The sequence below is a fragment of the Acinonyx jubatus genome, chromosome F2, assembly GCF_027475565.1.
Source record: "Acinonyx jubatus isolate Ajub_Pintada_27869175 chromosome F2, VMU_Ajub_asm_v1.0, whole genome shotgun sequence".
Classification (NCBI taxonomy): Eukaryota; Metazoa; Chordata; class Mammalia; order Carnivora; family Felidae; genus Acinonyx; species Acinonyx jubatus.
In genome coordinates, this window is record NC_069394.1 from 30057620 (window position 1) to 30072707 (window position 15088).

A 15088-nucleotide genomic window follows, 5' to 3' on the forward strand; every position below is an offset into this window, starting at 1 on the left:
TTTTATTTTCAAAATGGCATTGTTCCTATTAAAAAAGTATGTTCATTCCAAGACATTTATGAAGTACTGCAGAGTATAAAGAAGATTGATTCATTTTACCTCTTTGCATTAACTATGTTAACATTTTTGTGTCTATTTTTTTCTTTTTTTAAAATTAAATACCACTATAGTTACATACAGTGTTATATTAGTTGCAGGTGTACAGTATAGTGATTCAACTATTCCATGAACCACCCAGTGCTCATCAAAACGAGTACAAAGTTATTTTGCCTATTTTACCCATCCCCTACCCACCTCCCCTCTGGTAGCCATCAGTTCTCTACAGTTAAGAGCTTGTTTCTTGGCTTGTTTCTCTTTTTTTCCCTTTATCATTTTTTTTTTCTGTTGCTTATATTCTACATACGAGTGAAATCATGTGGTATTTGTCTTTCCTTGACTTACTTCACTTAGAATTGTATTCTCCAGCTCCAGTCATGTCATGGCAAATGTTGGGGTGCCTGGGTGGCTCATTTGGTTAAGCGTCCAACTTTGGCTCAGGTCATGATCTCACGATTCTTGAGTTTGAGCCCTGCGTTGGGCTCTGTGCTGACAGCTCAGAGCCTGGAGCCAACTTCAGATTCTGTGTCTCCCTCTCCCTCTACCCCTCCCCTGATTGTGCTCTGTCTCTCTCACTCTCAAAAATAAATAATAAAACATTTAAAAATTTTTTTTGGGGGGGGGAACTCCACATTGTAAAATTCATTACCCACAATTATTATATCACCATAAAAAATAGGAATTTTAACAAAGTTTGACATTCAAAAAGTGAAAATAAAAAAGTACATGATTTACAAGTACATAAATATCCATGCACACTTTTAGAATGATGGCTACTGGAAGCACAAGACCTTTTAAAATTCCAATCTAGACAAGACTGTCATTCCAACTGTCTCTTTCCTACATGTTGGAAATATCAGGAATCTTAAGAGAGCTGCTGTGGTCAGTGTCACATTCATCCCAGCCTCCTTCCTAAGCCTGTTGCTGATGTTGAAAATGTGATGAATCTTTTGGCTTAGCTTTGATGCTTTTTCATTAATTCACTTCTGTAGTAAACTGTGGCAGGTCTTCCACTTCAAATCCAGCAGCCATTTCCATCACTTTGTCTAAAAGGTCTTTGTTGTAACTGCAACCCAGGAAGAGGTAGTTGGCCTTACACCATGGAGAGGGACAGAAGCTGGGCCAAGCAGCCACTGCCATTGGGTGAGTCGCAGTAGTCAGGCAAATGGCACAGGATGAATTCCATGTGAACCTCCAATTTCTTCTCACTCTTTGAGTGGGAGCAAAACTGTTCTTAGTTGGCTGCCTGCCACACCCCCAAAACCAGCTCTTCCACCACAGCAGCCACCTCACTACCCAACATGGCCCTCTGCCACTGAAGCCTGTACCCCTACAGTCTTTGTTTTAAGGTCTCCTTTGTCTGATATTAGGTATTGCTACCCTGGCTTTCTTTTCACTCCTATTTGCATGATGGAGGTTTCTCCATCCCCTCACTTTCAATCTGCAGGTGTCTTCAGGTCTAAAATAAGTATCTTATAGGCAGCATATAGATGGATCTTGTATTTTTACTCATTCTATCGTCCTTTGTCTTTCGATTGGAGCGTTTAGTCCATTTACATTCAAAGTAGTTATTAATAGGTATGTATTTATTGCCATTTTGTTTCTTGTTTCATGATTGTTTTTGTAGTTCTTCTCTGTTTCTTGTTCTCTTCTCTGTGGGCTTTCTTTAGTGATGTATTTGGATTCCTTTCTCTTCATTTTTTGCATATCATTGTTTTTTGATTTGTGGTTATCATTAGGCTTGTATATAACATCTGCATGTTGCAGTCTAGATTAAGTTGATGGTTGCTCAAGTTTGAACCCATTCTTCTTTCCACTCCACATTTTAGGTTTATGGTGTCATACCCTTCCATCATCCAAGTGGATCCCTTGACTGATTTTTAGAGATCTACTTATTTTTACTGCTTTTGTGCTTCCCACTTTGCTTACTTTTATTGTCTTTTCCTTTCCATTCAGAGTCTCCTTTGACATTTCATGTAAGGTTGGTTTAGTGGTCATGAACTCTTTTAGCTTTTGTTTGAGAAACTCTTTATCTCTCCTTCTATCCTGAATGACAGCTTTACTGTATAGAATATTCTTTGCTGCACCTATTTCCTATTCAGCACTTTATATGTATCATGCCACTCCGTTCTGGGTTGGAAAGTTTCTGCTGAAAAATCCCCTGATAGCCTTATGGAATTTCCCATGTACATAATTATCTTCTTTTGTCCTGCCTGCTGTTTTTAATATTTTGTCTTTATTACTATATTTTGCCATTTTAATTATAATATATCTTGGTGTGGATCTGGTTTTGTTGATTTTGTTGGGCGTTCTCTGTGTCTCCTGGATCTGGATATTTGTTTCCTTCCCTAGATTAGGAAAAGTTTTCAGCTATTATTTCTTCAAATAAATTTTTTGCCCCCTTTTCTCTCCCTTCTCCAGCTCCTATAATGCAAATGTTATTACATTAGTTGGAGTCACTGAGTTCCCTAAGTCTCTTCTTGTTTTGCCTTTTTTTTCTTCTCCTTGCTTAGCTTCATTACTCTGTCTTCTAGGTTATTAATTTGTTTCTTTGCTCCTTCCAGCCTGCTGTTCATTCCATTATGCCTGGTTCTCATTTTATAGATTGATCCCTTTATCTCTGTGTTATTCCTTATTTCTGTGTTAAGGGTCTCACTCATGTCTTCTAATCTTCTCTTAAGTCCACTGAGTATCTTTATGATAATTACTTTAAATTCTCTATCAAGCATGTTACATATTTCTCTTTCACTTAGGTCTCTGGCTATGGCCTTGTCCTAATCCTTCATTTGGGACAAATTTCTCCATCTTATTTTATCTGAGTGTCTGTTCCTGTGTTAGGAAAATCAGCTATGTCTCCTGGTCTTGAGGGTAATGGTCTTCTGAAGAAGAGGTTCTTTAGGACCCGCAGTGTAGTGTCCCCTGTTCCCAGGGTCTAGCATTTGAGGAGTATCTGCAATGTATGCTGTGTACACTCTGCTCTTTTGTCCTGGCCACTCTACCCTTCAGGCCAGTTGTCTGTAGCGGCTTTCCTTGTCTGTTGTGGGCAGTGTTTGGTCCCTGGCCTGAATGTGGTAAGTTTTAATGAGGTATACTCTGGTCTGCTTGTGAAATAAAGGCATACTTCCCCCTTTGGAATTAATAAGTAATCTCCTGGGCAATATTTTTTCCCAATAAACTTTCACCTAATGGTGTTAGGATGGTGATGATCCCTGCCTTAATAAAATTATTGTATTGAGGGCAAAATGGTTAATCTAATTATGTGGCCACAGTCATTCAAATGCAATATTGTAAGATTGTCTACAAGATAACTGGCCTGAGCTCTAAAGGATCTCAATGTCTAGAAGGACAAAGAATAATGGATGAAGTATTCCTAATTAAAAGGACCCAGGAAACAAACCAAATGCAGTGCACATTTGATTGGTTTCTGGATAGATGGGAAAAACAGGACAATTTTGGAATAGTTGAGGAAATGTGAATATTCACAGCTTATTAGTAATATTTTACCCATGTTAAATTGCTGAGGTCCTGCAATGGTATTATGATTACATAAGACAATGACCTTATTCTCAGAAGGAGTATGCTAAATTTCACCTGAAGTATTGTGATGTCCTTACTTTCAAATAGTTTATCAAAACTATATGTGTGCATTTCCATGCCTTTACTTCTATTCATAGATCTATGTGTGCATAGGGATATTGATATATAACAGGGAGAGAAAACGGGAATGATATATATATTTTTTAAATAATGAACCTAGTTTTGATATGACTTATTCTTAGTGACTTAAAAATACCAGGATATGTTTATAATAATTGTTCTAAACCAAAAGTGTTTACAACTCTGATGTCCTAAAACCTCACCCAGAATTTGGAGATTTTGAAGTTCAGTTTACTGAAAATCAAACTCTCTTCTTTAAATTCCTGTTTCATTTTTTCAAAAACTAACTTCTCAAAATTAATGAATATAAACATAAAATTCATTAACATCTTCTTGCATATCTTATTTTTCAAAATTTTTTCCTAAGCCATACTTGATTTTCCTTCACTTTGAAGGTCTTTATTTTTAACAATTATAAAAAGGAAAACAGAAAATAAAAATTTGTCTCTTTCATGTAATGTTACCCATATCTTAATAGTTGGGTTTAACTTTTCCTTTTTGTTAATTTTGCTCTAAAAAAATTCATAAACCTTAAGAAACTTTAACCTCCTTTACATTTCATTTGTGATTATTTTTCTCCTGAGTACATACTGTTGTATATGTTGCTTGAAATGTTTGAATTTATTGGGGAACTTGCTATCAAACCAATTTGATTTCTGTAGAATGTCACTCATTTTTTCCCCCTTTGGGATTGTACAAGTAGATTCTTATTTTGAAAACATCCTCTTAACCCCTATTCTAATTTAGAAACATTGACTGCAAATCCAAAACTGTTTCCTTTCAAACTTAAAAAAAATACACATTCCTGAAGTCTTCAATTATATTTCTAGGGTCACAGTCTCTGTATTCTATTATAAACTCCCCAGTAACATAATAATTTCTGTGTTCTCAACACATTTTTCCTTGAATCCAAGTTAAGTACTGAGTGGCACCTTTTGTTGATTTTGCTGTTGGCTGAAAGATAAATTGTCAATAAAATAAGCCAAGATTTGTCTGATCTACTAAACATTTTTTTTCTTGCATTCCCCAACACTGTGCATACATCTCATACATACTGTTCTCTCTCTCTTTGGGATATCCTCCTCAAACTTCTGCTTTCTCTTTAATACCCAGCTCCTATTACCACCTATTTCTTAGCTATTCCAGGATAAATTAAATCTTCATGTTTACCCAAAACACTTGGTGGCATGCACATAAAATAAAATTTAAAAACCATGGCACCTTGTAGTGCTCTCACTGAACAAATCTAGGATAAGTTGAGCATTAAATACAGTAACAGATGACAGTCCACTGAATAAAATCCATGGTTCCCTACTGATAAAAACAGACAAATGAGGGAGAAGGGGAAGCTCCTCCTAACAACTGAATTCTCCCTTATCGATGGAGAAGGAATGATGGAGTTAGAAAATCACCTTTGAGAACCATCAGAGTAATAGTTGATTTAGGCAAGCATAAAAAAGAATACCATAACTATTGTGCGTAATTATGAGGAACAGGATATTTATACAATCTTACTGTATTTTTTCAAAAGTTACTTGTTACAGAGGTGAAAGTAATAACTTTATAGTATAGAAACCTGGAAGATAACATCTTAACTAAGGGATCAAGGTTAATATCATGAGTAATGGAACCAAATTCATTTGTTGCTCCTTGGCATGCACAAGAAAGGACACAACATCACTTCATACATTATCCAAAGAATGTGTGGCCAATCGGGGAGTATCAGACAAACCCAAGTAAACATTCTGTAAATAACTGACCTATTCTCTTCCAAAATGCAAGTTCATGAAAGAGGAGGTGTTCCAGATTAAGGAGACTAAAAAAGAAGACAGTCTAATGCAGTGCATAAAGTTGGATGGGATTCTAGTGTAAGAGAAAAATAGATATAAATGACGTTATTGGAATAATTGAATATGGACTGTGGATTAGAAAATAGTATTATATCAATATGGCTGATATAAGACAATGCCCTTATTTTTGGAAATATGTAGTGAACACTGAAAAAATGTAGAGATAAAAGAGCATAATGTCTGCTATCACTACTGAAATGGTTCAGAAAAAATAGTACATGCATACGTCTGTACATAATCTGTAAATGTAGGCATATATCCATGTCTATGGCTATCTATACATCTGTGTCTGTAAACACATACATATACTATATATAGTTTTGCCACTTTTTGAGAGTGACCAAACACTATTTCTAGTTTTTCATTAATAGGCAATTTGTTTTTGTCTTCCAAGGCCTGGAGGAAATGGAGGAGAACTGTGGTCAGAAAGCAGTGGCAAATTGGTCTCCAAATCTGTTTAGAACAGAGGTTTCTCCTGCATCAGAATGTTAGTCCATATCTCCCCACTGTAGCACATCTTAAAAGTCTAGTTTTGGATCATTTGAATGGTGTCCCCAGCCTTTCTAATTACACAGGTATGCTTGCTGTGTTACTTCAAAGGCCCTTTAGCCAGGATAGCATCTGTCTTCAAAGACAGGAGAGTGGCCCATTTGCAGGAAATTGTATGGTTTGGGTAGGTTTTTTTGTTTCTTCTTTGAACTTGTTAAGTAGAGATCCCTATTGAAGAAGTGCTGGCCTTTTGCTGTATGCCCAAACAGTGAAATACTTGCCATTTATAATTCTGAAGATTCTCTTTAACCTCTGCTAGGAGAACCCTGTAACTCAGTTTCTCCCTGTTCTCCTTTCTGTTGTATCAGCAGTGTTATTCTGAAATGTTTTTCTGAATGACATCTTAATTTGGTTGGTTTATGAGACTTAATATATTCCTACTTACGTTAGGAAAGAATTAGTATAGTGCTCTTAGTGACTAATCATCAAAAGGAATTTTGGTTATTTTGCTGCAGCTAAAAACAGAGCAAAGCGCAGGGGGCAAATTAAAAGGCACAGCCTAATTTGAAAAACTCACAGTTTTAATTATGCTAGAATGCATTTTTTCCCCTAGGTGCTATGCATATATCTCTTAATGGGGAAAGAAAAAGCATGGCTTTTGTGAGAGCTGGATTCAAATTTGTCACAAACAAACTGTATGACCTTGGAAAGGTTTCTTAAACTCTCTGATCTGTTTATTCACTTTGATAAACAGAAATTATGAGTAATAAGCATTACTTTCATGTAGCCTGCAATTTGTCACGTATTAGGTTCTCCAAAGTTCGTTTTCTTCCCCCCCCACCCACCCTTTTTGACTTTCCTCTTTTTCATTGCTTCTTGTTCTGAGTAGACAGAATTTTCTCAGAATAAATATGGTTAAGCAGCTAGATTTCAAACTGGGTCTGAGGTAAGGAATGCTGTGAGGCATATCGACAAAGCATTTTAAAATAAACTGTTTATAAATGTTAAATGCAGACAATCGATTTAAAAATTGAAAACTATCTTCTGTAGGTCTGGATATTTAATAGCGAATCATTCTCACTTCTGTTCAGGTGTGTGTGTGTGTATGTGTGTGTGTGTGTGTGTGTGTGTGTGTGTGTGGTTTTAACAAGAGTGACCTACATTGAATGTAATAAAGCTTTCACTTTTTTCCCTTGCTTCACAGTGTAGTCCTTAATAATTGTTGCATAATAATGTTTGTCAGCCCTAAGGGTTTGTTAGTGTGTTTTTCATTAATGCAGCTTAAAAAAATTTTATTATCTTTGAAGAAACCTTTCTCTGGGACAGCATAGCTAGCAGTGTTTATTCTCAATTTTCAGACACTGTGGTATGATCCATGGAAGTTTCCACATCTAAAACACATGGAGTCTTTAATCTGGTTAGTTATGACACAGATTCTTCTTGAGGGCTGTGTTTATGACACCAAATAAGCCATCCAGTTTGCCTTCCATTTATTGTTTTAAAATTAAAAGTGGAATAAGCAGGAGTTACCAAACTAGTTTCTATTCTAGGAAGCAGGTGTACATGTGGAATAGTTGAATAGCTTGTGCATGATGGGAATATATATTGAATAGACACCATCCCTCCCATCCTCCCCTTTTAAAAACAATTTAATTTTTGTGTAGTCCAAATGGGGGAGATTTTTTTTCTACAGGCAATTAGGCAGGTCAGACCCTATGGCCCTTACAAAGCATGTAAAGCTATTTTGAAGAAGTGTTAGTGTAAGATGTACTTAAGCACTTTTTGGAATAAAATTCTGGCTCTGCTTGTGAGCAATTTGTTTTTCTCTATTTAAATAATTGGATTATCTTCTTATATAAACATGGAACTGTGCGAGAGTGGTAGTTTCACAATCTTCCTAAATGTATATATTTAGATCTCATGTTGGAGTTACCATTAACACCAGCAGTCTGTCAACATTTCCATAGGGTTGCTTAAGTATGTTGTGAAAGCCCAAGCCAACCTTGGCATGGGAAATCTGTGCTACACAGCAATTTCTAGCTATGGCTTACAGGCTTACTGCACACATTCTAACTTTAAGCTTACTTTTAGCACTAGAACAGTTTTATAGAGTAAAATTTTTTCTCTCTCACAGATTCAGGTGAGTGGTTTATTTTATATAACAGAAGATCTGATTCTTTTGTCTCAAAAACATCATGTATCTTTGAAAAAAAATGAGCAGTCTCAAGCCATCTTATATTTTTCTCGGATTTCATCAACTAATTAATGTTATTAGTGTTAGTAGTTGTTGAAGCTGAAAAGCATATGATTCTGGTGGTGGTATTTGCCCTCTTGAGTAGCTTAGTTTTGTGATGAGTGTGTTTTGATCCTTAATTATACACTTTCTCCCCTATTTGTCAGAATTAATGTCTGGTATAGGGATATGCATTAATATTTTTGTGTCAAAGAGTTTTAGGGGAGGAAAAGGAATAATTCTTATAGGGCTTGGCTTTCAAAATGAATGTTAATTATGGGAAATACTTCATCATTTGGGGAATTATATATGCTAAATTGAGGGTTTAGGATTTTATTTTTTATAAGAGGCTATATATACATAACTACTTTTTTCCATTTATGTGACTTGTCATTTTACTTAGGGTATTAACGACCATTTTGAAAACATGTTTTTGGAGAATTTTGAAATCCCATTTAATTCTTTTGAATTTTTATGTTCAACCTGAGCTGCTTGCTCCTCAAGTTTGGGCAGACTGTCTTGATTGTTAATGATGTCTGACTTGTTAAGTTAGAAGGAGAATGTATTTCTCATGTTATGGATATGTTTGTTGCGCCCTCAAACAGACCCATGTAAGACTTCATGTTTATTTTGCAACTTTGTCTTGGTTCATTATCTTTCCTTGGCCTGCAGTTATTGATTATTCTGGGCTTCTCTATGACATCTTAGCTGTCCCACTTGAAGCATGCATGAGTCATGCCTCATAGAGGCTTTCTGCTTCCCTGTTCCATGTAAAAAAATGCCCAGTGAATCACACTATGGCCACAGTTAACTGTGGTGGTAAATGTACTTCTCAGGTGCCCAACTATGGGGATTATGGCTCAAATAGCACTGGCATGGGCAAATAATGAGCATATAACTGTGCTCATTTTTTTCCTTTTTTGTTTTTCAAGTTATTAGCACTTCACATGTTAAAATAAATCCATAACTCCATTTAGCTCTCTCCCCCCATATTTTAAAATCTCTTGGTAGCCTTGAGTTTTTGTACAGTGAGATACATATTTTTGTAAGTGAAGCAAGAGAATCTAATTAAAGACCTTTAATCCTGATGTCATTAAGAATATTCATCTCTAAAGATGATTTCCATGTTGGGGGGGGCTTATAAATTTTTAGAAATAATATTTTCCCAAGGATTACTTCTAGAGATAAAGACCTGTTAAGTCATTCATTCATTGTAGGTGAATAAAATGGAATTATAAACTATTAAATAATTATCAAATTTTCAGGTAGCCAATTAATATGGATTTCTCAAAGCTAGTACTTAGAGAAGTTAAATTTTTATAAGCCTTTTACTTAACAATATTGTTACCTGTTACCTCATGATAAAAGCTGAGAAGAGGTAATGAGAAATATGGTTTAATTCTAGAGATTGTAAAATTTTGGAATTCTTGGTGCAAGTTTGTCTTTTATTCTCAATTTTTTTCTAGAATAAATTCATGCTAATCTAGCTCCTCTAAAACGTAATGGAAATTTGAGAAATTTTTCTCTAAGCTTTGTTAACATTGTTAGTTTTAACGTCTATTTTCTTTCTGGGGCATGATGAGTATAATAATCTAGAGCATTAACATTCGTTGTCTTTATATCGAAGACCAAATTGCATGTTCCATGATGCTATTTCCTATAAATATTTACAACTTAGTGTAAAACTTAGTAAAGTATCCTAAGATAGCAATTTTTCATTTTGCTCAAATCTTTCGTAGCTCCTTAACTCATGATCTTGATTACTTAGTTGAGTTTGAGCTTGGGTAGTTCACATGATTAAAGGATTTTTATCCTAATGTTGCCAGGTTCTAGTGGGAGGATCTGTTCCCAACTCAATTTGTATAGGATCCAATAGGCAGGTTTCTTGTTATTGGTGCCAGAGATAGGGTGTTTAATTTTAAACCTATATCTTGAATTTGGGATTGGGCAGACACAAATATTAGCGATTTCATAAATTTGAATGATGAAGTTAACTGTTTACTTTTAAAAATTTGTTGAAATTGTAATGTTGTACTAGCAAAGATGGAGCAAAGCTAAGAGGCCAACAGCCCATTGTTAAGTCCCATTATTTTAGAGTTAGAAATTTGTACCTTTTGTCAGGAATGGATTCCTTCACCAGGAAGGAATTTAGATTTCTTTTTGCTTGGCAAGGGCTAAATTCTGAAACAGGGGAACACTTTTAAAAAGTGTTAGGAGTATATTAGAAACAGATGGGCATTCAACACCTACATAAAATGCTCAATGGGATAAAATGTGAATAACTGGATTTAATTTAACAAAGGATCAAACTTAAAATACCAGCATTCATAAAAGACCAAACTTACTTTTCAATTTAAGAGGAACACAAATCAAATAACTAGAATTAAGAAAAAGAGGTTATATTTATGCTGTTTTTCTCTCTTTATATACTTGTTAGTAATATAGGTATTTTGACCTGGGTTCTGCCTGATAATTTTTCTTGTTTTATGTATATCCACATATTCCTTTCCTTGTCAGGGAGATATGTGTAGACTTGTGTTAATAGTACTGCCTAACACCTTTCTGAAATTTGTTAATGTTTTATGTGATATATTTCATCTTTAGAATTTTGGGTGGGTCTAGACTTAGAAAAAAGTGTTTTGGTTGGAATGATGAAGCTCTGGATCTCAGCAGGCTTTAGTGTTGGAAAAGTTGAAGCTTACAGAGAGAGCAAATAAACATGGTCATCAAAGCTGGGAATTAAGATCTGTTTATTCACCTGCACAGTTGAATTAAACCTCCTAGCAATAGGCAGAGCCATTTAACTTATTAAGATCCTGACCAAATAAATTAGTCCTGTTTAAAAGGCTGTTTTTGCCTGGCTTTAGATACGGAGATTGCTGTAGTCACCATATAATGGATGAAGAAATTCTTGTTGAATTAAGTTACTAATTTACAAGATAGAGACCACTAGGATAGTTGACATTGGACAATGGTTCATTCAACTGAAAAGTCTATTTGACATTTGGGGCATGAAGCTTCAAATTGCAAAAAAAAAAAAAAAAAAAAAAAGAAAGAAAAAAAAGAAAAAAGAAAAAAATGTGCTCTTATCCTTCGGTGTTGAGGAGCACTATTAATGGCTAGAGAAAATGGGTGATTGGGAAGAGCACTTATGTTGGATATGGCTTACATCACTTTTGCTTTAAGAGAATTCCTCATTTGTGGGGTTATAAAGATAGCAGATATGGATTGAGATAAGTATTCCCTGATTCATTTTCATTAAGTCAGTCAAGGTTCAAGTAAATAAAGCCTTGCTTTTAATGATTTTAAGGATACCTTTAAAAAATGTGGAGCACAATTTGTTGACTCTAAAATCTTCGTGATCCAGATGAAAGTTGGCTTCAGATACATAAAGACAAAACAAAAAGCCTTTAATTTATGTTGGTTCTCTCAGTTCTGTAATTCTTTTTTCTCCATATTTGTTAGTATAGAATGTGATTTATGGTGATAAAGAGCTCTTGGTTTAGCTTTTGAACTAAAAGTATAGTTTCAGCACTTGTTTGCGATGATAGTCTTTTTAAACCATTCTATGTATGTAAATCTTCCAAATTTTGTCTTAATAAGCTAATTGGGAATTTGGACAACCTTGATAGAGTTCTTTTCTAAATCTATAGTTAAATTGAAGAGCAGAATGCAGCCAGCAAACTAACCACAGACATTACAGGGGGTTCTGAACACAGACATGTTACAGGGGGTTCCAAAATGTGGGGCTCCCTTTGATGCATCTCCAGCTAGCAACCTCTGCTCTTGCCTTAGTCTCCTGGTTACTCCTATTTAAGGGTTTCCCTCTCACAAGAGTCATCAATTGCTTCCCCAAATATCATGCCATAGGGTCTTTGTGCTTAAGGTGGGTTATGTTCTTAGACAGCCCTGAAAATAAAAATGAGTTGGGTTCTCCTAGTCACCTCCCCTGTCAAAGCCATTTTGTCCATCATATAGCTGATGAGTACTCCAGTTCTGTTCCTCTCACCCAGATTTCTGCACCATATCAACCCTTTAATTTTTACCCCTTTCTTACACAGAGAGGGTGAGCCAAATCTCAGTTTTTGAAACTTACCTACTCTTTACACCCTGCTCAGGATGCTAATAACCATATCAGAGTAGAATCTCTTCAGAAGACAGCTGGGGAAATTGTAAATAGTATAGGCTTATTTTCATTCAGCTGTATGAAAATGCTTTATAAATCAATATTATCTTGTCAGAGTAAAGTCTAACTGAAATCCTTTAATGAGCATAAAAGCAGGAGAATCAACCCAAAAACAGACTTTACGGTAAAATAAAGGTGGATATAGGGTTGGGGCACCATAAATGTCTTAGTGAGAAATAATAAGAGCCTGAATTATGAGAGAATTAGTGGGAATAAGGATAGTGAGTTGGAATTAAGTGTATAGGAGGAGACATTATCATAGAAGCCACAGGAGGAATAAAACTTTCTGAAGTGACCCAGGCTACAGGAGTTGTGAGGACCAGAAACTGAGAATGAGGTCTTGCATTAAAGTTTAGAAAACTGGTCATGGTCTTCAGAAAAGTAGTGTTGGGGATAACTGAATGGGTGGTTGTGGTAAACAGAGGAAGCAGATAGAACTGATGCTTCCAGAAAAATAAGAGAGTGATACTGGTTTTGTTCATTGCTAGGAAAAGATGCTCACAACTTAACTGAAATTGAACAAGTTAGCATACATGTAAAGTATGGTCAGTTATGAAAAATAAAGTTATGTTACACATACAAAAATGTATATATGTCTAGAAAGTAGACTTCTAAAATATAATGAAGAATTATATCTGAGGAAGTAACTTTTTGTCTGTGTCGATTCTTTTTTTTCCAACACAGTTGCAGATTTTGGAAAATATGGTAGTAAATAAGAAACAATTTGGAAAGCATCAATAGGTTTGTAAATAAGAGAAGGTCCATGAAATAGACTCCATATGCAGATAAAGCAGTTGAACAGTTTATAGAAAAAAAAATCCTGGGATAGGTGGGAAGAATCAGATATTAACGGTCAATTCAAAGAGCAACCTTGGCCTTAATTCCTGGTTTCTGAGTTCCTTTCAGAAGAACAAAACTCCTGTTTCAATATCTTCCTAGAAGAGAAGCTATAAAAATCAAATCAGGGCTGTTGGGAGCCCAGGAGAAGCAGGGAGAGCATCTTGTGGAACTAAAACCTATATAGATCTGCTACAACTAGCTGTAAATATATCAGATGTTGAATCAAAGGTGTGGTATACAGCTCACTTTGTTGTATAGCTGCTAGTTTGAATACTTAGGGCTTCATATTCTTTTATATGCAATAAAAATTGTATGTAGGGCAAAGAGGATGTGGCCTCAAAGCTAAAGTCTCAATAGTTGCTGAGTTTTCTCGTCCTTCTCTTACTTCTTTCCTCTGTGGGTTAACCTGATAAAATGAAGTCAGTGTGACCTCCTATATCTTGTTATGCTTATGACTTTGCTTGGTATAGTGATAACTAAAAGTTATATGAGTTTTTCATATTTTAGAAATTATATTAGGATATAAGATTTTATATCTGAATTTTATACTAGGGCTAGAAACAGTATTTTGTTTCTTTAAAATTACTCTTTTTATCATTAGATATAGTAAAGTTTATAAGGTTCATACATCAATTTTCCAGATGCTATTTCAACATTTACTTAGTATCGTCCCACCTTGTCCATCCAATAGGATATTTCTGTTTAAAAATAACCATAAATGTAAGTAATATTACATAGGTGAGCATCCAATATAATTTATAGAATCTTCAAAAGAGATGTAATTATAAGTAACAATTACATTATCCTGAAGTTAGTGTATGGCCTTTGTACCCATTTTTTTTCTTGTTTAAAACCTTCAGATACAATTTACTTATAAATTATGCACATTACTTGTAAAAATGCACATCTGGATAGGTTTTACGACTATATACGTTGCCCATCACCTCCTGTAGTGGGTTAAATAGGGTCCGCACCCCCAACCCCTGCCCTCATTCATGTCCACCTGGAGACTCAGAATATGACCTTATTTGAAAATAGGGGCTTTGCAAATACATTTAAGTGTGGAGATCATACTAGATTAAGGTGGTCCCTAAATCCAATGACAGGGTCTCTGTTAGCGACAGGACACACAGAGGTACATAGAGAAGAAGACTATGTGCCAATGAAGTCAGATTGGAGATCTGCCACCAGCCATGGAAAATCTGGGGCCACCAGAAGAAGAGAGAAGGATTCTTCCCTAGGGTCTTCAGAGGAAGCATGGCTCTATGGACACCTTGATTTCAGACTTCTAGCCTACAGAACTGAGAGAATGAATTCCTGGTGTTGAAGTCACTACATTGTGGAATTTGTTAAGGCAGGCTTAGGAAGCAAACATACCTGCCAAAAATTCCAGTATACCCCTTTCCAGTCAGTCTTAAACCCTCAAAGGCATTTAATGTTCTAATTTGTGTCCCCATAGATTAGTTTCACGTGTCCTTGACATCAATATAAATAGTTATATGGAGTATACCTTTTTCTTTTTTTAATCTGACTTTCTTCAACATAATATATAGAAGTTTCATTCCTGTTCATGTGTCAGTAGTTTTTTTCATCATTAAAATACACTACAATTTATCCATTATTTTGGTTACAGACATGTGGATTGTTACCTCCTACTTATATTTTATACATTTAGGACATCTGTAGTTGTCACTGGTTTAGAAGTTCTACATTACTGTTTTTGAGGTTGCTACCTAG

The 15088-nt window shown here is 35.3% G+C and overlaps 1 protein-coding gene and 1 pseudogene across 1 annotated transcript in view; one reads left to right on the forward strand and one right to left on the reverse strand.

Moving 5' to 3' along the window:
- The window catches only part of RSPO2 (R-spondin 2), a 159074-nt gene that overhangs the window by 58685 nt on the left and 85301 nt on the right, over positions 1-15088 (forward strand). The window lies entirely within an intron of this gene.
- LOC106973370 (CDKN2AIP N-terminal-like protein) lies at positions 1052-1399 on the reverse strand (annotated as a pseudogene).